The 25,279-nt window shown below is 38.9% G+C and overlaps 1 protein-coding gene across 1 annotated transcript in view; it reads left to right on the forward strand.

Moving 5' to 3' along the window:
• PRPS1 (Ribose-phosphate pyrophosphokinase 1) overlaps positions 1-25,279 on the forward strand; it is a 41,517-nt gene that overhangs the window by 11,606 nt on the left and 4,632 nt on the right. Inside the window, exons 7-10 of the mRNA XM_012945947.3 lie at positions 101-409; positions 5,719-5,800; positions 9,477-9,668; positions 22,501-22,723. The gene's annotated coding sequence lies outside the window, so the exon portion shown is untranslated. The remainder of the gene's footprint in view (positions 1-100; positions 410-5,718; positions 5,801-9,476; positions 9,669-22,500; positions 22,724-25,279) is intronic.

The raw sequence follows: 25,279 nt of genomic DNA on the forward strand, positions 1-25,279 counted from the left end.
TGCTTCATTGGTTTGGATTAATAATTCATTCATCTTATAATTTTTGTACACTTATTTTCTTTTTCTTTTTTTTCTCCTGTACATCCATATAACTTTTCAGTGATTTGTTTATATCATGACTGATGAAGAATCAATTGATTTGATTGCTTCAAAAATTCATCTTCTACAAAGATCTCAATTTATTAATCTACCATTGTTACCATTATTACTATTATCGGATTTTAATTCATCATCAATTCAGAATAACTTATCAACCTCTAAAAATTATGCAAATCCTCCTCCTACTCCTCTTCCTCCTACAAGTTTTACTATGAATAGTAATAAAGATGTGGAGAAAAACAAATCTTCACTAAGAAATTCCAATCATACAAATGATTGGTCTAGATTAAATAATATATCTGATACAAAGGTAAGTTGAAAGTTATTAGTAACTGATTCTTAAAGTTGATATAGTTTCAGTTAACTTGAATAAGTTGAGTAACTTATGAGGTAATGAATTAATTTGAGAGAGTCGTCGATGAATAACTAGATAACTAAAGAGTAAGCCTTCATCTAATGTAATTTACATATTTTCAAAATTCTGAATGATTTATTTCAATCGTCATTTTATGACGTTCTTAAATGAAGTTGTTTAACCTCACATGTCATCATATTTCATTGTCAGTTATTCAATCTAATCTAAACTAGACTAACAGTCATTGTTCGATTGTTGCTCATTTTTTTCATTATAGAGTTGCTCATTTTAGATTCAACCTAACAAATTCTTTTGAAGTTACTTAGTTGAATATACAACCCACTGCTAATTAGTGCTTTGTTTTAAGAGTACAACAAACATACTGAGTGTTCATTGATAGAGGTAAAGCAGAAATGTGTTGATCAGTATGTTTAAGATATTTCCATCTCCAATCTTACAAAGGTGAGTAAAATAGACGTAGATTAACTATTGGTACATCAAGAAATGTTGTCAGTTCATAAAGTATCTTTTTTTCTTGGAACTGTGTACTCATTTAATATTCAATAAATCTAGCGAAATAACTAAATGAATGAGTATGTTTAGTTAAGATTTATATATGTCAGTGAAAGAAATTATGAATCAGAATCGATAAGAATAACTGAAATGCATTATTTACCAGAAACTCCTCCTGGAGTCCCTCCGGGGGCTACTGCCGGTCCTAAGCCCGGATAAAGGAGGAGGGTTGGGCATGGGGTTAGCGACCCCATCCCGTAGAAAACTAACTTACTAAAAAAACGCTAACCAGAAATTATTTACCAGAATCTGTGTATAATACAAATTCTGTCAATGTAATCTTTCTATGAAACGTTACCATATAAGTCATTTGATAAGATTAAATTTTCTAATTTCAATACTGATTAATTCAAATGTGTCGTTTACTATCTTTTTGTAACATAATAGAAAATTACCACCATCAACGAATCACTTGGATTTACTATTTTCTCAGTACTATAAGTTTATGTATCTCTTATCCTGTTTTTTTCCTGTTCTTACAGTGTGAAAAATTAGTGTTGTATTTATTGTCATTGCTTTTTTATTGCACATGGTTCTATGTTACTTTGTATTCTAAGCATTAGACTACTTTCAGAGGTTTGGGCGCTCGAGCAGTATTTCAGCCCTCACATATATCGATTGACTTATGTGGAGCATATGTATTTGGCACCTTCTTGTATCAATGTTTATGTGTTTAAGTAAATAATACTTTCAGCATCGGGTTTAAATACGTTACGATTAGTTCTATGGACCAGAATATACTAGATAGTTCTGCGTAGATGGTTCAGACAACGAGTAAGAAGTCTCATGACCGATACCAAAATCGTACTAAAAAATTCCTCTAGAGGTATCTGAGGTAAAGTAATTCCTAAAAACAGAATGAAGCGTTAGAAATTCCCGGTAAATAAATAACCCAATTTTTAGCTCCGTAGATTTCTGTTTTCTCCAGCACTGTTTTAAAAGTGCAGAGTTGATACAAACAGAAACGGGTCCTCACACTTTGAAGAATCTTTCTTTCGTTTCTGAAGAACTACGTCACTATAATATGTGAAGCCAGGATCTGTTGATCCCAGCTTGTATTCAAAACCACCCGAGTTGATTGTTGTTATGGTAGGCGGTGTTCGAGATCTGATACTGATACGTGTACCCCCGAACTGATTACTTAAGCGAGAAGACAAGAGTGGAAGAAAAAGTGTATTGGGTTACCGAACAAATATGCATAAACATATATATTTCCACCCTTTAAAAAGTCAATACACTTCCTAGCCAATGATATGTATCTGTCCTTTAAGTCATCTCTGAATGTCATCAAGTGACCCTGTCTGGCTACTTCTGATTGGCTCACTACATAACCTTTCTCTCTTGAAAAATTTAGTCCTCCCTTCGGCGTTGAGGGGAGCAACGTTCAGTTGTCCTTACCTCTGATTCATAATCTGGCTTTCTTCTCTCTGGATACATGGCGTCACGTGAAGTTTGAGTCTCTTTCAAACATTGATATGGCTGGCGATACATCCTTGAGTGGGGCTGTGTACAGGATTATTCCGGGTGGTTTTCTCCATCATTCCCTCCCCCTTGTGATAATTTTGAAAATCACTGGAAACTTCTGCTTCCATTTGTGCATAATATGAAAATAGGAAGATATTTTATTATAAGATCAGATGACTGGTCAGACGTTTTTAAATCTGTGATCCAGTCGAGGCCCAATCAATAGATTGAAAGATTCATCGGTAATCTAACATCTAGATTTGATTATCAGATCATTAATTTTGACTGTACATTTGATAATTCCAGAAATTTCGATTGGGATACCTGATGCATTCTTTATGCAATCATTAATAGGATGGATGCTTGGTCAATAAAGTTTTGCGAGAAATCGAAGCAACATTGGATACAGTATCCAAGTGCAGTGTGATAATTCAATCATTACCATTGGTGGACACATAATTGTATAAGCATTTAGGGTTGGGTTTCAATAAAACATGTACAAAATTGATTCTTTTTAACATTCGATGATGTGATGAGGGTTCCCTGCGTTTGTGAAATTCCTCCCTATGGCCGGTTACCCCACATTTTGAGCATTAATGATTATTGAATTGGCAGGAACGGGAGAAATGCCATGCCTCACATTTTCAACATCTATTGAGAGGCCATGTAGAGAGACGTGAATTAGAGTCATAGACATTATACATTAGATTCGGGCGAGGAAAATTTCGCGAATCATGCTTTGCGACATTGATAGTGCGATCTGAATGAGAAATTCTCATCAATTCAAGTGAATTGGGATTTAAACACCCTATCATTTTAGTATCATTCTTAAGTTTAATAATATGACAACATGCATTTGTGTTATCTTTCGACGTAAGAATGAAATCTGACTGGACTTTGGTTAATATTTTAGTACGGTTATCTCAATCTGAAGGTGATCGCAATTTGTATACAGCCATAAGGCACTTAAATTCGTCGTCTGAAAGTGTATATAACCTGAAATTCTCTCATTGATTATTAAGAAATGCTGGTCGGCGGTCTATGCTCCATTGGGAGTAACAGGCGGAAGTAAGTGCATATGAAACAAAATCATCTTCAGATCACTTAACTGTTTAAAGAGAATTATATCGCAAATTAAAAGAGGAATCGTAGGGTTTTTCGGTTAGATAAAGTTCGAATATTTTTCATGCTCGATTACTCCAAGCTTACGAAATGAGTCATCATGATGAAAAAACTCAACTTGTAAAATATTTTCATAACTATTTGAGCCATGATTCAACTGTGACACTAGCATCAGGATCAAAATGAAACTCGCTCATTGAATCGATCAGTGATTTGGTAGTTGAACCCCTTAATTCGGATACTTGTACTAAATCTTCTTGAATTGTCAACTTTTAAGCCATCACTTCGATCATTTTCAATTGTGATGCTTGAAATTCTTTTTACTACTGCTTCAAAATAGGTTTAAACTGATCTGCTGAAATTGACATTCTGATAAAACAAGCTAATCCATAAACTAACCTAAATATTAACCCTGAAATATGTTCTGAAAAGAACTGTCAGTTGACCAATTCATTGACTATCTTGAACAGATTAAGCTTAATCAATATTGAAGCTGTTTATTTATTATTAAACAATTTCTCGTTATTTTTCCATCCATTAAAGGAACGTAGTTTCTTTCGATGTTTACTTATGTCCTATTGGTGTCCTAGACCTATAAATGGAGCTCAAATGTTACTCGAAGAATTAAAATATTCATATTGTTTCTCTACTGGAATTGACAAGTTAGTATTAATTCTTCATAATGTTATACCGCAGCTTTATTTGAACGTTGTAATTGAAATGTGCCGCTATATTTGTTGTATAATTTTAAAAAAGGAACTTATTACATCATAAGAAGGATACTGAAGGTTGTTCATCAATGAAAGGTTTACAGTTAGTGTTACCATACATTCATACTAGTATCTATTACACATATTATATATATCGAAAAGATATTATTAATTTCAGAAGGGGTTTTGTGAATGTTATAATAATTTCAATAGTTGAGATCATGAGTCAATTGAAGGTAGACCACCATAGAAAACCGGAAAGTACTGAATGACCGTTTCGTCCTATTGTTGGACTCCTCAGCAGTGCGCATCCACGATCCCACCTCGCGAGATTCCATGGTGGTCTAGATTCAATTGAGTCATGATCTCAAATATTAAATGCATTACTAATTGTTTGATTTTAAAATCCTTTAGCAGATCAAGAAGCATAGAACCAAGTAAGATGAGATTTATTAATATGTAAAAATTAATACAGTTATTTGTGTCCTCTTGATAAGTATATAAAAGATAGAGGGAGATATTCACAGGTAGATAAGCTGATTATAAGTGGGAGCTAAGACCTTAGTGAATCTTTCAGATTCACTACTATTCATCTCACTATTCCTACATAAATATTGTTGATATTCAGCCACATTTATTTATTTGGACACATAAATATTTGTACAAAGGGGCACACAATACATATGCGACACACAAGTAAGTTACCTGATTTGTGTGTAGGCTGTGATACTGCCCAGGTGCCCGGACCGAAACAGATGGTTTCCTTAGGGGGCCACACCCGGAGCCTTCGACCTAAAGGTCTGATTTACAAGGCAGTAGAGCAACGTCAGGAGATGCAGTCCCATGATAACCGGTGACCAATAATTGATTCATACGCCATTTGTTCCTTCAGGATACTGGAGCCCATGTGCACCATTGGTTTAGAATCAGGGTTTTCCAACCCCTCTCGATGGATCCTCCTTATTCATCAATCCAGTAAAATCGCTGGGCATTCGCTTTCCATCCTCTCAGTTTTGTAAGCAACAAGACTTTTCTACAATTTCACTAATGATTGTGTAATCTATCAAATTTCTTGCAAGTCTCAATTTATTTATTATCCGACCATTACTGCTGCCTTGATGTGGTGGTGGGGCTTGCTTATCGTGTTGAATATATCAACATCTCTATCCTTTACCCAACGTCTGCGTCAAATCAAGAATATATGATTTCTGAATAGAAGTAATCGTATTATGGCCCATAATAACAGTATACTTATGTATTGCTTTGATTTTAGTGATTTTTCTCTAATCTCAATGAATCTTAATCGTCTTCGTTTATGACAAAATAAAAGTTTAGAAGCATTTTTTCTTTAATAATCAAGTATTGATTGTGCATTCATATTTTAAAAAAACCCAGCTTGGACAATCTACTTAATGGAGGTTTAAGAACCAGTGAAATTACAGAAATAATCGGTAAATCTTCTTGTGGGAAAACTCAAGTTAGTTGTGATTGTATGTTTGTATTTGTGTTTTTAAAATATTCCGAATAATAATCCTGTCTAATCATTATTATTTATTTCTTTGAACACATAGATATTGGTAAAAGGGGGCACCAGATACATATGCGCCACACAAATCAAATGAAATTTGTGTGTGGGTTGTGATACTGCACGGGTGCCCGGACCGAAGCAGGTGGTTTTCTTAAGGGACCACACCCGGAGCCTTCGACCTAAAGGTCTGATTTACAAGGCAGTAGAGCAACGTCAGGAGATGCAGTCCCATGATAACCGGTGACCAACGATTGGCTCGGACGCCACTTGTTCCTTCAGGATACTGGAGACCATATGCACCATTGGTTTGGAATCAGGCTTTTTCAACTCCCCTAGGTGGACTCTCCGTGTGCACCAACCCGATTAAAGCACCGGACTTTCGCTTTTCGTCCTCTCAATTTAATAAACAGCACATCCGCCACGAGAAAGCAGTGAGTAGGGTATCATTAACACAGGCTATATTCACTTGGCCATGTGAAAGCATTTCGAGAGGGAGAGCGGACTCTCCCCACTCTCGACCGTACCAGGGCGTTTGGGTCATCGTCTCTCGGTGTTTCTGAATGGCACCAACCAAAGAGACTGCTCGTAAATCAACCGGAGGTGGGGCCCCTCGAAAACAGCTGGTCACCAAGGCTGCGCGCAAAAGTGCCCCAGCTACCGGGGGCGTGAAAAAGCCACACAGGTACAGACATGGGACCGTTGTCCCCCGAGAAATCCGTCGTTACCAGAAGAGTATCCTGTCTACAGCACTTAACTTCTTAATTCGAGAATAGGCAAATAATCTTGACTAGCATACTATATTGTTTGACAAGATAAAGGATTTAGTTTTGTTTAACTGTGGAATTTTTAATATATTTTGTTTTGTTTTAAAATTATTATTTGACTATTATCACTCCTAGGATTCGTCACTTTAAATGCTATATCATAACTTGTCATGAAATGATAACTTACTTGCGCCTGTTACTCCCAATGGAGCATAGGCCGCTGACCACTATTCTCCAACCTTTTATGTCCTGGACCTTTCTTTCTAGTTCTATCCATTTGTTGTTCACTCTTTTTGTGAACATAAAGAAGGTCATTACCCACCGAATCGTACGCCTCAGCCCAAGAATAAGCGTGAATGTCCTCGACGCACCAGATCCTACGAATCTGCTCAAAGGGGAGGTGTTAGCGGGACATAGATTGGGTTGAAGCATGCTCATTGCACGATTGCTTTGGTACACGCTGACTGGCTAATTCTTATCCAATCAGCGCTAGTCCGATACCTGGAGAACACTCTAGAATCCTCCTCATGTAAAAACTATGAATATACTAACGTTTTTCCTACTGTCCTTCTTACTTCCATCTACCCTTGTTATTTGGAATATAATTACTTTCCTGTTTAACCGTGTTCTGATTTGGGGACTTGCCGAGTGAATTGGTGTCCGAGATTACTAAGCAATAGGAATAGCTGGGTTGTAATAAGAGAGAATTATATCACTTTTCATGTTTGTTTCCGTTTCTCGGCGTAATGTGTTCTTTGGTATTCCTCTTCTCGTTTGACCTTGAGGATTCCAAGCGAGGGCTTGCCTTGTGACGTAGTTGGATGCTTTCTTCAATGTGCATTCTATTCACTTCCAGCGCTTCCTGATTTCTTCCTCCGCTGGAATCTGGTTTGTTCTCCCTACATTAGGTTGTTGTTGATAATGTCTGGTCAACGGATCCGAAGTGTTTTGCGTAAACAGTTGTTAATAAACACTTGTATCTTCTGGATGATGGTTTTCATAGTTCTCCAATTTTCCACCCCATACAGTAGAACTGTTTTGACATTTGTACATTTGCACGCGATTGAAATTTCCATCAGATTCGGAAAGTAATTTTAAGGAAATATGCTTTAAAGCAGGTTTTTCAACAAAAATACATGTAACACTGAATAGGGTATAGCAGCTCACGTGCTATTGAGTTTGTTCACATTTCATTTAGTTAAGCCCTTTATTTAACTTATTTAACTGACAGAGTCATTCTTAAAAATAACAACTTGTCTATACTGTTATAATTCTTATTACAACCCAGCTATTCCTATTGCTTAGTAATCTCGGACACCAATTCACTCGGCAAGTCCCCAAATCAGAACACGGTTAAACAGGAAAGTAATTATATTCCAAATAACAAGGGTAGATGGAAGTAAGAAGGACAGTAGGAAAAACGTTAGTATATTCATAGTTTTTACATGAGGAGGATTCTAGAGTGTTCTCCAGGTATCGACTAGCGCTGATTGGTTAAGAAACAATCAATCAGCGTACAGCAACATGCTTTATTCCAATCTATGTCACGCTAACATATACCATTGTACTTTTATTATTGTTGAACTTGTATGAATATGTATGCTCGAGCATTGCTTACTGCTTACAGATATATTCATTCTGCTAACCGTACTTGAGTCAAGTAAGGTATGTATATGTACATTTTAATCATGTTCCTTGACTCGCTTGTCCGCTTGATTTTCGGCACTACTCTTTCATGCTTGCTTAGCGTACCTGTAATTTTGGTGATCAGTGCGTAGTGCAATAATAAACTTAATCAACACTTCGTACTTGCCTTCTGATTATTACACCGTTGGGTTTGTTATCTAGTGAAGGTTATCAGGACGAACTGTATACGAAGTCTAAGGATTATATTGAATACTGACCACCACTACAATCGATTTTAATGAAAATAAAATTGAAGCGTATTGGCATTAAATTTCAATCTAGTAAGATTTGAGTTGACTAACTCACTACGTAAAGTTGTGTAAATGACTACTGCAAGCTAAAAGTTACTGGACAACTAGTTCTTCCTAGTTAGTGTCTTTTCACCCATGTGCATATCTGCTCAAAATAATAACTTCTAGTCTCATTATCAAATCCAAGTATCCTGGCTGGTTAACGAAGATACAATGAAGTTATAAAACAGATATAACTGCAAATTCAAATTGATTGTTTACTGTTCACAACAAATCCTAGAAATAAAACTCATTACAAATCTGTGAAGTGACATTCATTTCGAGTCTATTAACTAATACCGAAATCCAGAGATTTGAACGACACCAGCATTTCGAAATGTTAATGTAACAATTAATTCAGAACGTCTGTTAGAAAGAGGTCAAATGTAATAAGAATTGTTTGTAAAGAGTTATTTATTTCATTCTTTTATCCTAATACTTACGTCCCCAAGTAATAATAGTAATCAGATGTTTAAAGTACCTACCATGGAAATTGGCATATTGGCGTTGTGAAATATGGATTTCTGATGAATGTTATGATGATGATACAGTAGTTAGTTTATTGTTTTTTACTCACCTTTATTATCGTTAGAATCATTGTTTCTAAGGGTATCTGTTGAGAACAAACCTGCTAGGCATTTCAGGTGAATTGATTAGACAGTCAATAAGTTATTTTTCTGCAATTTATTACAGCTCATCGGTTATATGCTCACCTATTAACTACTTGGTCACTAAATCCTACCTATTTTAATTAGCTGAAAAGAAAGTTTTTTGCAGCTTTAAGTACAGTCTCAAAATGATAGCTTTTCTAACAACTATTCAATTATACTGTATGTTGGTCTCGAACTGTTTATCTTATCGTTGTTTTTGTCTGTTTTATTTCAGTTCTGCCTTTCTGTATGTGCTTCTGTACTTCGAAATTATAAAACTGTGTCCATCATCTATCTGGATACAAAGGGTGATTTTATTGCAGATAGATTACTAGAATATCTTAAAAAGCAAAATCTCAAACACGCTAATGTGCCGACGAATGCAGCAACAAAAGATGAATATGGAACTTCCAATGTTCCAAACCATGTGAGTTTTCATGAAACTAATTTTAAAAAATTAGTCCTATGATGAATTTAGATAATGCAATGAGAAGATTAAGGTTATCAGTACTATATGACCTTTTTAACTAAAGACTAAAAAATGTGTGTCTTTATATCCAGTGCGTGGATGATAGCACAGTCTTAAGTGACGTACATGAAGATGTGAACTCCCTGTTAATGAAACAATACAATTCGAATGCATATCAGCTTTGGTGCTTGTTACTGTCGCCATACTGACCAAACGATATGTACGCTAATGAAATCCTGTGTATTTCGTATATGTTCTATTGACAAATGACGTTGATACAACGAAGATAATAAAAGTCAAACATGAGCTGTATTTAGGATACGTATATTTAAGACACGCTTATACTGAACAGTAAATAAAAAGTACAGCGATTGTATAAAGCATTAAAGCTCGGTAATACGCTAAATTCACGAATAAATGGATGACTATAAATTACTTAGGAAGTACAGGAAGTGTATAGAACCATACCTACTATCATTCACACAAGGTTATACGTGAGGGATTGGCAAAGTTGAGCATATGACTGACATAATGACTGGAAGAATCAGAATAATTTGTTTGTTCACAAGCTAAAACAAATCGTATAGGCGTTATAACGCGAAAAATCCTACATAATCTTTCATTTTAGGAGCAGATGAATAACCACTAAGCTCATCATCTTGGACATATTAATTAATAGAAGAGACAATAGCTCTACCAAACATTTTATTCATAGAAAGCCTGTATGGATAGGACTGTATGTAGGCTTTTATAATTGCTGTCCAGTCCAATACAAACAAAGTTTGATAAAGTATTTCGACCATATTTGCCCTAGGGACACTATTGAGGAAGAAGTGAAGCTTCTCATCAAAATATGTAAATGAATACACACTAAAGCTTATTAATTGTTGGAGGGGGAACAGCAATATGATTGAACTCACTACGCCTTTAGCACTCAATAAACGTGTCTCTATATTACCTCATTATTCAATGGTGACTCAAATAGTCTTATGTTAAAACGAAGACTTCAATTAATGATCAGCAAAACTTTTCACTCCAACTCACTCTATCATTATCTAAAAGTCAAGGTCTACGCTTTACCAAAATCCTAGACAGTATGTAAATGAGTATGTTATATCCCACTGTTTCTATGTATACACATAAACATAAGGACAAAGAATCGTGATCTACATGTAAGGGTGGTCGATCTTATACCTAAATGGCTACCAAAGCAATCAAATTATAATTGTCTAATTAGACCACAAAATAAAGTCATAAGGTTTCTATCAATTCAACCTTCCTAGTGTTGTATAAGAGTGTCCAGGGATGTATATTTAGCTATATGACGATACCAATCGCCTTTATGTGTTTTAAAACAATTCTCACCTTGAACGTAGACTGAACTTCCTACCTAGTGTAATGTGATTCACAATATTTCTCTTATGTACCGATTAGATTTGAGACACTGAAGCTCACCAACGATAAAATAATCAACTTCTTTAAAATTTGATAACAAAGGGTAGCTGCTATCTTGACATTGTGGTCAGGCTTGTGTATCGTGTTGACCCAACCGAGCTATATTGGCTGGAACATATGTTCCTGCAGGTACTACCATGCCAGGCAGGTCGATTGGAGAACGGTAACACTAAAAGCAGCAACTCATGTCATACACTGACCACCTCTCCGCTTTTTCCAGCCAGTTCCAGAGTCGGCAAATAATGCACGACGTGGGATTCTCTGGGACGACATTCGTAGGACATGTCCAAGACACCGAAGTCGATGTTTCATGATGGTGACATTAATTGGATTATCGTCTTTGTGCCCGAACACACGATGCCGAACCTCTGCATTACTAACATGGTGTTGCCACTGAATGTCAGCAATCCTTCGGAGACAGCGATCATCAAACACAGAGAGTCGTCTAACATCCTGAACTCGGAGACACCAGGTTTCACAAGCATAGAGCAAAACTGCTCTCACTGACGCGTTGTAAATCCGAGCTTTCACAGCCAGACTAACATCACGGAGGCGCCAAAGATGGCCCAGATTGGCATAAGCCGCTCTGGCTTTCACTATACGTGCATTGATCTCATCACTCACCCCCACCAGCACTTATGCAGCTACCTAGATACACGAACTTCTTGACTACTTCTATCTGCTCACCATCCAGGGTGAGTACAGGATTAGAATCCTTCCAGTCTTGTAGAAGTACTTTGCACTTTGAAGGTGCAAAGCACATGCCGTACCTACGGACACTGATTGCCAACTGATTAAGTGCGGATTGCATGGCTTGGGCATTACCACACAGTAAGACAATATCATCCTCATACTCAAGGTCGAGAAGTCTTTCTCCAGGAAACAGATCCACACCACCATTACTTACATCCATCAGAGTTGTTTCCAGAATATCGTCGATGGCAAAGTTGAAGAGGAATGGTGAGATTGGGTAACCCTGTCTGACCTGACTGCTTGAATGGGACAATGGAGAGAGGTGGTTGTATGCCCTCACTCTGCCTGAGGTGTTTGTATATAGGGCCTTTAAGGTGTTAATTAAGTCCTCAGGCACACCCTTCTTCGATAGACAATCCCAGTGAACAGTCCTATCCAACGAATCGAAGTCATCCCTAATGTCAAGAAACACTACAATTGTTGGCCTTTGATAAGTATGACGGTGTTCTAACATTTGGCGGAGGGTGAAGATATAATCAATACATCCCCGACCGAAACGAAACCCAGCCTGCTCCTCGCGAGTCAATCATTCTCGGGTTTTGAACACCCTTTGAAGTATGACGGAAGCCAATAGCTTGGACGCAATCAGAAGTAGACTTATCCCCCAATAGTTGTTACAGGAACGACGTGAACCCTTTTTAAAGATAGGGGCAACTATCGACTCATTCCATGACGTTGGTTCACTCTCTATTTCCCAAACCTTTGTCAACAACGTCGTCAGTTCCTTAACCAGAAAGTCACCACCATCTTTAAAAAGAGCTGGAGGTAAGTAATATGGACCAGGTGATTTGTAGCGCTTTAAGAGTTGGAGTTCCTTTCGGACTTTCACGTCATTTGGTGGATCAGTCGTCACCGGCCATGGAGGGCAGGACAGTCTGAATGATGTTGCCGGAGCAACAGACCAGTCGCACTGCCCTTCGAAGAATTCTGCCCGTCATCTTCACGGGTTGTTTCACTCACACCAAACTTCTTGCTGCCAGTGGCTCGGATGAGCTGGAAGAGCTTCCGGTAGTTACCAGATGCCACTGCTGCTTCCAACTCATTGGCACACTCCGACCACCAGGCTTCTTGGTTCTTACGCAAGTTTTGCACAATTTCATTGTGTAACAGTATTCATTTGTAAACAAACTCGTGGTCACCTAGAGTAGGCCGACTGGCTTCAATAAGCTGTAAGGAGCCTAAAAAAACCTAGTGTTTGTAAGCGGTATGTTTCGCGAAACCGCAAGCGACTTTACTCACCACTTCCATAGCGTCATGTGATTGCAACCAATTCTCAAATATACTTTTCGGTGGAGTGGTAGCTAGCCTTGAACCTAGCCCGCTCTGATATTTAGTTGCAACAGAAGCTGAAAAAATTTACCGATATCGATCCGTATAGGACGAAGGTAAGATTACCATAAACAAGGGCATGGTCAGAGTACAGATAGGTTCTCCAAAGGGAGCAGTAGTCCTGCACCAGCCCAGACGTTTAGAACGATGTGTAGAACACTTTAAGTAGCAGTTCAGCTGGCCTTCAGCTACAACCACCCACCATGCCCAAATAGCCTGAATGGAACATTGAAGTAGGTTGGGGATGGAAGAAAGTCAGGGGCGGCCGAACTGAAACGTGGTATCAGTTCTTGAATTCACTAACTTCTAGTCTGAACCATGCTGGTAGATACAGACTACTTGGTTGGGGTCCGCGTGACTATCGTAACCAACGATTGGAGACTCTTGGTGACATGGCTCAGAATCGATCACAATGGCGTAGATGTAAACATTCTTTGTCTGTTCTTAAACAGTGAGATTAAAATTGCTTTATACCTTTCTTCCTACGAACTAATTCTTCCTTCCTGTACGATATCCTGATACACAATCTTTATTATATATATTACCATCATTGAATTAACTACTTCTATGAATCCGGTCTTCATCTTGTAGTGCTAATGAGGTGTGGCAACTTGGACCGACGCATAAATGTGCCTGGCCTTGACAGACTACATTGCAGTCTGACAGATGATTACAGTTGACACCCACACCAACCAACGATAGCTGATCGCGATGTGTTCAATCTGAGTCAGCCCCCTGAATGCCCTGGTACGGCCGAGAGTGGGGATAGTCCGCTCTCCCTCTCGAAATACTCTCACACGGCCACGCGTATACAGCCTCTGCCAGGGAAGTCCTACTCATTGCCTTCTCGTGGCGGGGGTGTTGTTTACGAAAATGAGAGGACGAAAAGCGAATGTCCGGCGCTTTAACCGGATTCCAAATCAATGGTGCACATGGGCTCCAGTATCCTGCGGGAACAAATGGCGTATAAACCAATTGTTGGTCACCGGCTACCATGGGACTGCATCTCCTTACGATGCTCCACTGCCTTGTGGGTTAGACCTTCAGGTCGAAGGCTCGGGGAGTGGCCCCTAAGATAACCACTTGCCTCGATCTGAGAACGCGGGCAGTATCACAGCCCACACACAAATAAAATGAAAATGGCTATATTTACTGAAAATTCTATTCTCGCTTCGATTTACAGTCATACAATTCACATTATTATTATTATTATTATTATTATTATTATTATTTACTACGTCATTTATTCACTCTTTTTTATTCCCACTGTATGTATCCTTATTTTTCGACTTATACAGCGGCTCCTCTTTGGTGGAAATTCGACTGTATCTAAACGTTCTTTAGTCACTGTCCGGTTGAAAATTGTATGTTACCACCGAATACGAGGACTGAAGCAGTTTTTCTGAAACCACATGCACCATCCAAACTGTCTGCCTTCAGCGTTCGCACATTTATGCAGGTCGGACAACAGATAAGGCTGGCTATGTCTTTGGAAAGTCTTAATATTGATGTTTGTCTATCCGAGACCCGTATTCAAGACTCTGGTGAAGTACTACAAATTCGATCTCCATCTGTCGCTTCGAAAAGCTTGTTTTACGTGAGTTTATCCGGGGACCCTGTGGCATCTTCGTCTGGTCTTGCTGGCGTTGGTGTCTCACTAAGCGCTAGAGCTGAGGCAGCACTAATCGATTGGATCCCCATTAACAGTCGGTTATGTGCTGTTAGATTATAGAGTTCCATCAAAGTGAGAAGAAATCGGCGTGAGAAACCATGTCTTTTCGTCATTTCCGCCTATGCCCCGACAGATTGCAGCCCGGATGCAATCAAGGATGAGTTTTACCACCAGTTATCAGTTCTTCTCCAGAAAGTGCGTTCGACAGATATTGTAGGACTAGCCGGAAACTTGAATGCCCAGGTCGGGCGTCTAGACACGGAAGGGAATCGTTTAGGTGGCCGATAGGGACTCGTTGGTCGCAGGTCAGATAACGGGGACCGTCTACTGCAACTGTGCACAGACCACAACCTGTTTCTGGCTAGCACTAACTTTCGGCACAGTCATCGCCGATGTGCCACCTGGCGTCCTCCCTCTGCATCTCAAGCCTGGACTCAGATTGATCACATCGCGATCAGCTACCGCTGGCGTGGTTGTGTACAAGACTGCCACCCTTTTGGAGTACCTATCTGGACTCTGACCATGCCTTGGTCTGCGCCAATCTCACCTTACTTTTCAGTGGCCAACGAAGCGACCACTATCAAAAGATTGATGTTAGCAAGCTGGTTGCAACTTCTGTTGCAAGTAAGTATCGAACCGAGCTAGTTTCTAGGCTAGCTACCACTCCACCGAAAAGTATAGATGAGCATTGGTTGCAATCACATGACGCTATGGAAGTGGTGAGTAAAGTCGCTTGCGGTTTCGCGAAACATACCGCTTACAAACACTAGGTTTTTTTTAGGCTCCTTACAGCTTATTGAAGCCAGTCGGCCTACTCTAGGTGACCACGAGTTTGTTTACAAATGAATACTGTTACACAATGAAATTGTGCAAAACTTGCGTAAGAACCAAGAAGCCTGGTGGTCGGAGTGTGCCAATGAGTTGGAAGCAGCAGTGGCATCTGGTAACTACCGGAAGCTCTTCCAGCTCATCCGAGCCACTGGCAGCAAGAAGTTTGGTGTGAGTGAAACAACCCGTGAAGATGACGGGCAGAATTCTTCGAAGGGCAGTGCGACTGGTCTGTTGCTCCGGCAACATCATTCAGACTGTCCTGCCCTCCATGGCCGGTGACGACTGATCCACCAAATGACGTGAAAGTCCGAAAGGAACTCCAACTCTTAAAGCGCTACAAATCACCTGGTCCATATTACTTACCTCCAGCTCTTTTTAAAGATGGTGGTGACTTTCTGGTTAAGGAACTGACGACGTTGTTGACAAAGGTTTGGGAAATAGAGAGTGAACCAACGTCATGGAATGAGTCGATAGTTGCCCCTATCTTTAAAAAGGGTTCACGTCGTTCCTGTAACAACTATTGGGGGATAAGTCTACTTCTGATTGCGTCCAAGCTATTGGCTTCCGTCATACTTCAAAGGTTGTTCAAAACCCGAGAATGATTGACTCGCGAGGAGCAGGCTGGGTTTCGTTTCGGTCGGGGATGTATTGATTATATCTTCACCCTCCGCCAAATGTTAGAACACCGTCATACTTATCAAAGGCCAACAATTGTAGTGTTTCTTGACATTAGGGATGACTTCGATTCGTTGGATAGGACTGTTCACTGGGATTGTCTATCGAAGAAGGGTGTGCCTGAGAAGTTTATTAACATCCTAAAAGTCTGGCTGTAAAAGGCCGGATCTACAACGCGTCGGTGAGAGCAGTTTTGCTCTATGCTTGTGAAACCTGGTGTCTCCGAGTTGAGGACGTTAGACGACTCACTGTGTTTGATGATCGCTGTCTCCGAAGGATTGCTGACATTCAGTGGCAACACCATGTTAGTAATGCAGAGGTTCGGCATCGTGTGTTCGGGCACACAGATGATAATTCAATTGGTGTCACCATCTTGGAACACCGACTTCGGTGTCTTGGACATGTTCTCCGAATGTCGTCCCAGAGAATCCCACGTCGTGCATTACTTGCCGACTCTGGGACTAGTTGGAAGAAGCGGTGAGGTGGTCGGTGCATGACATGGTGTCGTGGCATGAAAGAAAGCTTCAAAGGACTGGCTTCTGTTGGTCCTTCACGACTCCTTGGTTGGGGTCTGAGAGATGGCGCTACACAGTGGCTAGAGACGTTATCAGATATGGCTCAGAATAGAAGCCAGTGGCGATCCTTCTGTAACCTTCTTTTACTTTCTTCATAAAAAGTGGTTGTGTCTCCTTTACCTGAAAGATTTCTTCTGATTGTACCTTTTCGTTCCCTCGTTACTACCACACTACCTTACTCCAATCTCTTCGTCATTGTTCTCTTTTTCTTTTGCGCTCCTTAGTTTTTTCTACTTCTCTTCGAATTCTCATTGTTTTGTGTGGCGCATATATATTGGCGCTCTCTTGTACCAATATTCATGTGTTCAAATAAATAAATAAATAATCTGAGTCCAGGCTTGAGATGCAGAGGGAGGACGCCAGGTGGCACATCGGCGATGACTGTGCCGAAAGTTAGTGCTAGCCAGAAACAGGTTGTGGTCTGTGCACAGTTGCAGTAGGCGGTCCCTGTTATCTATCCTGCGACCAGCAAGTCCCCATCGGTCACCTAAACGATTCCCTTCCGTGTCTAGACGCCCGACCTGGGCATTCAAGTTTCCGGCTAGTCCTACAATATCTGTCGAACGCACTTTCTGGAGAAGAACTGATAACTGGTGGTAAAACTCATCCTTGATTGCATCCGGGCTGCAATCTGTCGGGGCATAGGCGGAAATGACGAAAAGACATGGTTTCTCACGCCGATTTCTTCTCACTTTGATGGAACTCTATAATCTAACAGCACATAACCGACTGTTAATGGGGATCCAATCGATTAGTGCTGCCTCAGCTCTAGCGCTTAGTGAGACACCAACGCCAGCAAGACCAGACGAAGATGCCACAGGGTCCCCGGATAAACTCACGTAAAACAAGCTTTTCGAAGCGACAGATGGAGATCGAATTTGTAGTACTTCACCAGAGTCTTGAATACGGGTCTCAGATAGACAACAAACGTCGATATTAAGACTTTCCAAAGACATAGCCAGCCTTATCTGTTGTCCGACCTGCATAAATGTGCGAACGCTGAAGGCAGACAGTTTGGATGGTGCATGTGGTTTCAAAAATCTGCTTCAGTATTCGTATTTGGTGGTAGCATACAATTCTCAACCAGTCACTAACTCGAGAACGTTTAAATAAAACCGAGTTTCCACCATAGGCGAGCTGCTGTATAAGTCGAAAAATAAGGATACATACAGTGGGAATAAAAAAGAGTGAATAAATAACGTAGTAAATAATAATAACGTAGTAAATAATAATAATAATAATAATAATATGACTGTAAATCGAAGCGAGAATAGAATTTTCAGTAAATATAGCCATTTTCATTTTATTTGTGTGTGGGCTGTGATACTGCCCGCGTTCTCAGATCGAGGCAAGTGGTTTTCTTAGGGGGCCACACCCCGAGCCATTGATCTAAACGTCTGACCCACAAGGCAGTGGAGCATCGTGAGGATTTTATTATTATAATAAATTTAATTAGTACTGATTCTACTTTACTATCGCATAATGAATTCATACAATAATTTCACTATACTATATAACTTAAATTGTAATTTTAATAGCATTTCTCTTTCATCTTATTTTGCAATTTCGAATGACCTATAAACTGATTAAAATTATCATTATACACTATTCAGTTTAATAAATTCTAGTTAATTTTATCAACTATCTTAAATTGGTATACTGTAATGTTTAAAAGGCTTGTTAGCCCTAAATATGATTATCGTTTTAGAATATGTTGTATTACATTTTATACAATTATATAAAGTCCCATATATAATTGAAGAATTTTCTAGAGTGAATTGATGTTTATTTGTATTGGAAGGGGTTTTTTGTGTGGATATTATAGTAATTTTAATAGTTGAGATCATGAGTCAATTGAAGGTAGACCACCATAGAAAACCTGGAAGAACTGGACGACCGTTTCGTCTTATTGCGGGACTCCCCACCACTGCGCATCCACAATCCCACCTCGTGAGATTCGAACTCAGGACCTGTCGATCTCGCTCGCGAACACTTACACTCTAGACCTGTGAGATGGTCGGCATCCAACTGTGTTAATGTCTAACTTCAACTGATCCATGAAATTGAGCGACACATCCACCATTGTCATCAGTGAGTTACCATCTCACAACAGACCCGGTTGAACTCCACTGGTCACTGCTTCTCACTAGAACTCTAGGAAATAATTTTTGAAGTCAATCACTAGTGAGCATATGTTGATTAGTATCAGAAGGGGTTTTGTGGATATTATAATAACTAATAGATGAGATCATGAGCCAATTGAAGTTGGACAATCACGGGTGATATTTATGCGAATATCCACATCTATTGAAATACAGTATTCATCTAGACGATTTCTGTATAGTTGTGTAAATATGTTCGTCATTTTACGGATTTATATTTTCAGCTAGTATTCAAATGTTGTCTGCTCCCCATCATAGTTAGTGGTGTCACCATACGTAAATACCGTTCCAAGCATATGTACAATCATTCACTTGGGATATAAACACTTATTCTACTTTTATTTGCAGTCTCATATGTACCGGGATTCTGTAGTTACTATTTGTCGTGACCATTTCAGGTTGACTGTTTACTAGAATCCAGTCAGGAATTCCACATTCTACTCTGGGACTCAATGCTATGGTCACACATCTCAAACGAGATGAAGTTACTGAGAAATTTCAGATACATAAAGAGTTAGGTGTTCTGGTTCCTCATACTTGTTAAGCGAGGTCATATGAATTGCCATACATATGTGCTGTTTTCTGACTTCACTTATACAGAATATATCTATGTTTAGGAACTCCATAGTCATGACCCATGAAGTATATATATCCAATTCCTTCATCGAATACAAATCAGCTATGTCGTAATTGTGTGATTTCTTAATTCATCCGTGTTCAGGATGTTTAAGGACATTCGGTTCAACCGTATATCTTGATCTTTCACAATTGATTGATCACTGGGTGGTGATCAATGTCATGCGTGTAATCTTGAGGGAACTGGTGCTCCCTGGCGGATTCGACCTCGTGTCACCCAGCTTCATAGTCAGAGACGTTACCACTGAGCTATCAGAGCCGCGACTAACCTCCTGTAGGACTGAGATGTAATCACAATTGATTGATCACTGAGTGGTGATCAATGTCATGCGTGTCTAGTCCTTATTAGTGCAGATAGAATGCTATCGATCATGTCGCAGTGTGGTCACCAGTCTAGGTGACTCGACACTGCTGACGAGTGCCAAATAGCACGAAACCCGGGTCCAGGGTTTCCTGTTGACTACCTCCAACCACCATCTAAATCTTGATCTTTCAGAAGAATGAATCATTGTTTACGAGTTTATAGATCATTTTAAATGCCTTTTAGATTATTACACCGTGTTTTTCACATCGAATATTTCGGAATTGATTTCATTCTTTACATTCTTTTACATAATAATAATGTAATGAAGATGCATAAATCACATTTCAAAGCACAATATCCGTATATAGGTCATACTTTTATGTGATAGAATATGTCTAGAAATCTATATACTGATCCATTCATAACATTCCTTCAAAATTCTGATATTATTAAAGTGAAAATATTGTTTATAATGTTGACCTAAATTGTTAAGCACACAAAAATATTTGAAAGAAAAAAAGGTATATAACTTAATTATATAAACAATATCAAGTGAATTAAAACTTCACCCCATTTCACATGCAAATGGCTATCAGGACTCAGTAGCTAAAAGGGTAACGCGATGGCGTTTGAATCGAACGTTAGCGGGTTCGAGTTCCAGAGTGAACATCAACTTTGGGATGCAGGTACATCCAGCTGGCGAGTCTCAAATAAGACGAAACGCGCGTCAAACTGCATTCCACTGCTAGTCACTATCCATCTTTGCTTAGAATGCTTTTGAATTAAGACAATACGCACAGTATGCACATATGCCAATAAGAGACTGATCAATTGCAGTGCTAAACATCAATGGGAAGTAAACAATACCAAGCGAATGTATCTAAACAAATGTTTAAGTAAAGTGAAAAGTAGATATCATAATATTAAAAGGAATATTATCAAATATGTAGGTAAATCGGATCAAACACTTCTATGATGTAAGTAATTGAACTGTTTACCATCTAATTAATTGTATTTCTCCTAAATGATAAACCTTTTTGGTATTATCTCCATCAACTGCTTAACTGTCACATTCAAGAAATCTTCAATTTAGTACAATGCACTACGATTAAAACGTTAATTGTAGGTTAGTTTACGTCATCTATAGGTTTGCAAACTGTTTCAGTGTTTCGGGAAGTTATACAACTGTTATGAAGAAGATTTTCATCTCGATATTTCCCTATCACTTACGATACACTGTCGCAATGTGTTCTATTCAAAATTGTTTCAAACGAGTAAATCAGTTGACTGAAGACATACTACTCGGATACTATTAATTAGGTCATGTCATGCGGCAAATATTCCTGTGAATCAGCTACATATGATACATGTCAGTTCTGTCTGCTTTCCTTATTTTAGATCGTCTGTCATATCTATTCCTGTAGAGAAAACTATTTCATTGATTGAGTTTACGGATCTACTCTCCTAGCTGAAGATTTGCTCATCGTTTTTTTTTCAATATTTCAACCATAAATTCACTTGGTTTTGTTTTACTTGAATATTCCCATTCATGTTTAGAACTGTAATTGATCAGTCTCTTATTGGGATATATGCACCCTATGCGGATCGCCTCGATATAGCCTTAACTCACAGGCTTTTTAAGCAGAGATGGATAGTGGCTATCAGTGGAATGCAGTTTGACGCGCGTTTCGTCTCATTTGAGACTCGTCAACTGGATATACCTGCATCCCAAAGTTAATGTTCACTCTGGAACTCGAACCCGCTAACGTTCGCTTCAAACACCATCGCTCTACTCTTTTAGCTACTGAGTCCTGATAGCCACTTGCTTGTGCGATGGGTGAAGTTAAATTCACTTGGTGTTGTTTTAATTGTATCTTCCCATTGTTATTTAAAACTGTAATTGATCAGTCTCATGTTGGCATATGTGCATCCTGTGCAGGTTGCCTCGATAATGCCTTCAGTCACAAGCTTTTTAAGCAATGATGTATAGTGACTAGCAGTGGAATTCAGGCCATGCATTTCGTCCTATTTGGGGCTCGTCAGCCGCATGTACCTGCATCCCAAAGTTGATGTTCACTCTGGGACTCGAACCCAGTACCGTTTGCTTCAATCATATTTTGAGTGCTAAGTGAAGAAGAGTTACTTATTTGTATATCGGGCATTCCAATATGAAGTTATTTATTCATAAACTACTTCATCTCTTACCTAGACTTGATAAACATAAATTATTTCCAATTCTCATGCATAAAATGTTTCTCAAAAATAAATAGATTGAAACTTTCTTTGCAATAATATGTTACATCAACCATAATATTTGATTATACTTGTTCATGTTTATCTTCAATCCCTTTCCATTTTTCATGTGTATTTCTACTTCTTTATTCTCAATTCGGTTTAGGATATCAAACAATATCTCACTAGGATTCGTTGTTGTTTAGTACCAACATTTGGCCATCTCATTGATTCACTAATAACCATACGAATGCATATAGATAAAGCACAACGTCATCTACATAGTTTATCCACTCCTACTGAAGAATTTTTCTCAAATTGTAAACTTATTATTATAGATAGTTTAACAATACCATTTTTATCGTGTATGTCCACTTTACCACAATTGGGTAAGTTATTTCTTTGTAGACTTATATGTATGGTAGTATTGTCATTTGATGAATTTAGTTTGTTAGTTACTCTAAAAGCCACATAATACTGGATTAATGTAGTATAATTGTTTACCCTTTTCTTGTCTTAGACTATCGATTCTGTCAGTATAGGTTTATGGAGATTATTAAGTTATTGATTGAGATCTTGAACCGATTGATGTTAGACCACTATTGAAAACCTGGAAGCACTGGACGGCCGTTCCGTCCTATTGTGGGAATCTTCCCGCTTACGAGATTCGAACGCAGGTCCTTCAGTCTGGTGCGCGAACTCTTAACCTATTAGACCACTGAGCTGGTATCAACCTTTACACGAAATCGCTCGATCATCTTCTATTGTACTGAAGTAGATACCTGTCTCTACCCGACACGGATTGGCTCCACTGGTCACTGCTTCTCACTAGAACTCCGAGAAGTCCCTGGGTTCGAATCCCGCGAGCGGGATTGTGGCTGCACATTATTGAAGACTCCCATGATAGGACAAATCGGCCGTTCAGCGCTTCCAGGTGTTCTATGATAGTCTAGCATCAATCGGTTCAAGATCTCAGTCAATATCGATTCTATGTTGTATTTCGTTGTATATGTTATATAATTCCTTAAAGCATTAGTGTTTATTCCCAATCAACTTGGACCTCAAAAACTGTAACTTTGTTTTCATTGCTTCAATTCTCGATCTTCATGTCGTAGCAAGTTTTCTCGTGAGTGAAAAGTATCTCCTAGTTTATACTATAGTCCGACATTTTAAAGTAATATGAGTAACTAGTTATTCATGTTCAGTATTTCTTCATCTTACATCAAGGTTTGGTAAAGTCGTTAATTCATAGTTAGACGGTTATTATAGGCTTGTAAAAATTGTTGAACACCAAACTTAAGAATCGACCGACGTAAGACAATCATTAAAAACGTGGAAGCACAGGAAGAGCGTTTTGTTCTAGTACGGGATTTCTTATAAGTAAATATACACAATAGGAATCGGACCGACGACCTTCGGTTTTGCGCGCGATTGTTTAATCTCCTGACAACTGAGCTGTGATCGGATGGTGTACAAGTTCATTCTCAAGCAGTACGCGATAGTGCAAAATCGTTTTTAAAGTCTTCTTGGGGAGGTACTCTTAGCACATCTAACACGGTTTCAGACAAGGCTGTTTACTCCCCCCTTCCTATTTCTTCTGGTGGTCGACTGGATTATGAAGACATCGACATCTGACGGAAAACACGGCATACAATGGACAGCTCGATACCAATTAGACGATTTGGACTTTGCAGATGACCTATCCCTCCTATTGCATACACACGAACAAATGCAGATAAAGACAGCCAGTGTAGCAGCAGTCTCTGCATCAGTAAACCACAACATACACAAGGGGAAAACGAAGGTCCTTAAATACAACACGGAGAACACCAACTCAATCACACTTGATGGCGAAACTCTGGAAGATATGGAATCCTTCACGTACATGGGAAGCATCATCGATGAACAAGGAGGATCAGATGCAGACGTAAAGGCGAGAATCGGCAAAGCAAGGGCCGCATTCCTGCAATTGAAGAACATATGGAACTCAAAACAACTGTTTGTAAGCCAACATGAAAGTTAGAATCTTGAACACGAACGTAAAGACAGTCCTGCTGTACGGACCTGAAACTTGGAGTACTACTACAACCATCATCAAGAAGGTGCAAGTATTTATAAGCGATCGTCTACGTAAGATACTGAATCTTCGTTGGCTCAACACCATCAGCAGTAGCCTACTATGGAAGAGAACAAATCAGCTTCCCGCTGAAGAGAAAATTATTAAAAGACGATGGAAGTGGATAGGACATACATTACGGAAATCAGCAAACTACATCACGAGGTAAGCTCTAATACGGAATCCTGATGGGAAGCAGAAAAGAGGAAGGCCAAATAACACATTACATCGGGAAATAGAAGATATGGAAAGGATGGATGACAACTGGAACTGATTGCTCAGGATAGGATTGGATGGAAAGTGCTGGTGGGTGGCCTATGCTCCTCCACGAGGAGTAACACGCGTAAAAAATAAAACTGTTGGAGTTTTAAAAAACCTAATAATTCATATGTGTATGGAACGCTGTATTTTATGGTATCCCAACTAAATTTGAACTTTCTCCACCAGCCACAAATTAAGTGTATTTTTTTCATATTTATCAAATACTTATATACCGAACGATATCCACTGACTTTTCACAAAAAAGACATTTCAATGCTTACCTATTTTCAACCTTGTTTTGAAACTAAATATCTATAAACTAGTGACTAACTCTTGATTCATTCTAAAAGGCACATTTTGTTGCAACTTGTAGCCTTATGCTCTATTGATATATAACCTAATGTTACCTCCAATTACAAAACAGTGATTTATCGACCGAACCAATGATTCACAAAAACAAGTATGAGCAGTCTAAAGTTCTTATCGGTTCTGCTTTCTGTCTAGTCCCGCCTGTTAAGTTCAGAACATCAATCTCAATCTCCGCGATATGAATCATGAATTTCAAACA

The sequence above is a fragment of the Schistosoma haematobium genome, chromosome 2, assembly GCF_000699445.3.
Source record: "Schistosoma haematobium chromosome 2, whole genome shotgun sequence".
Classification (NCBI taxonomy): Eukaryota; Metazoa; Platyhelminthes; class Trematoda; order Strigeidida; family Schistosomatidae; genus Schistosoma; species Schistosoma haematobium.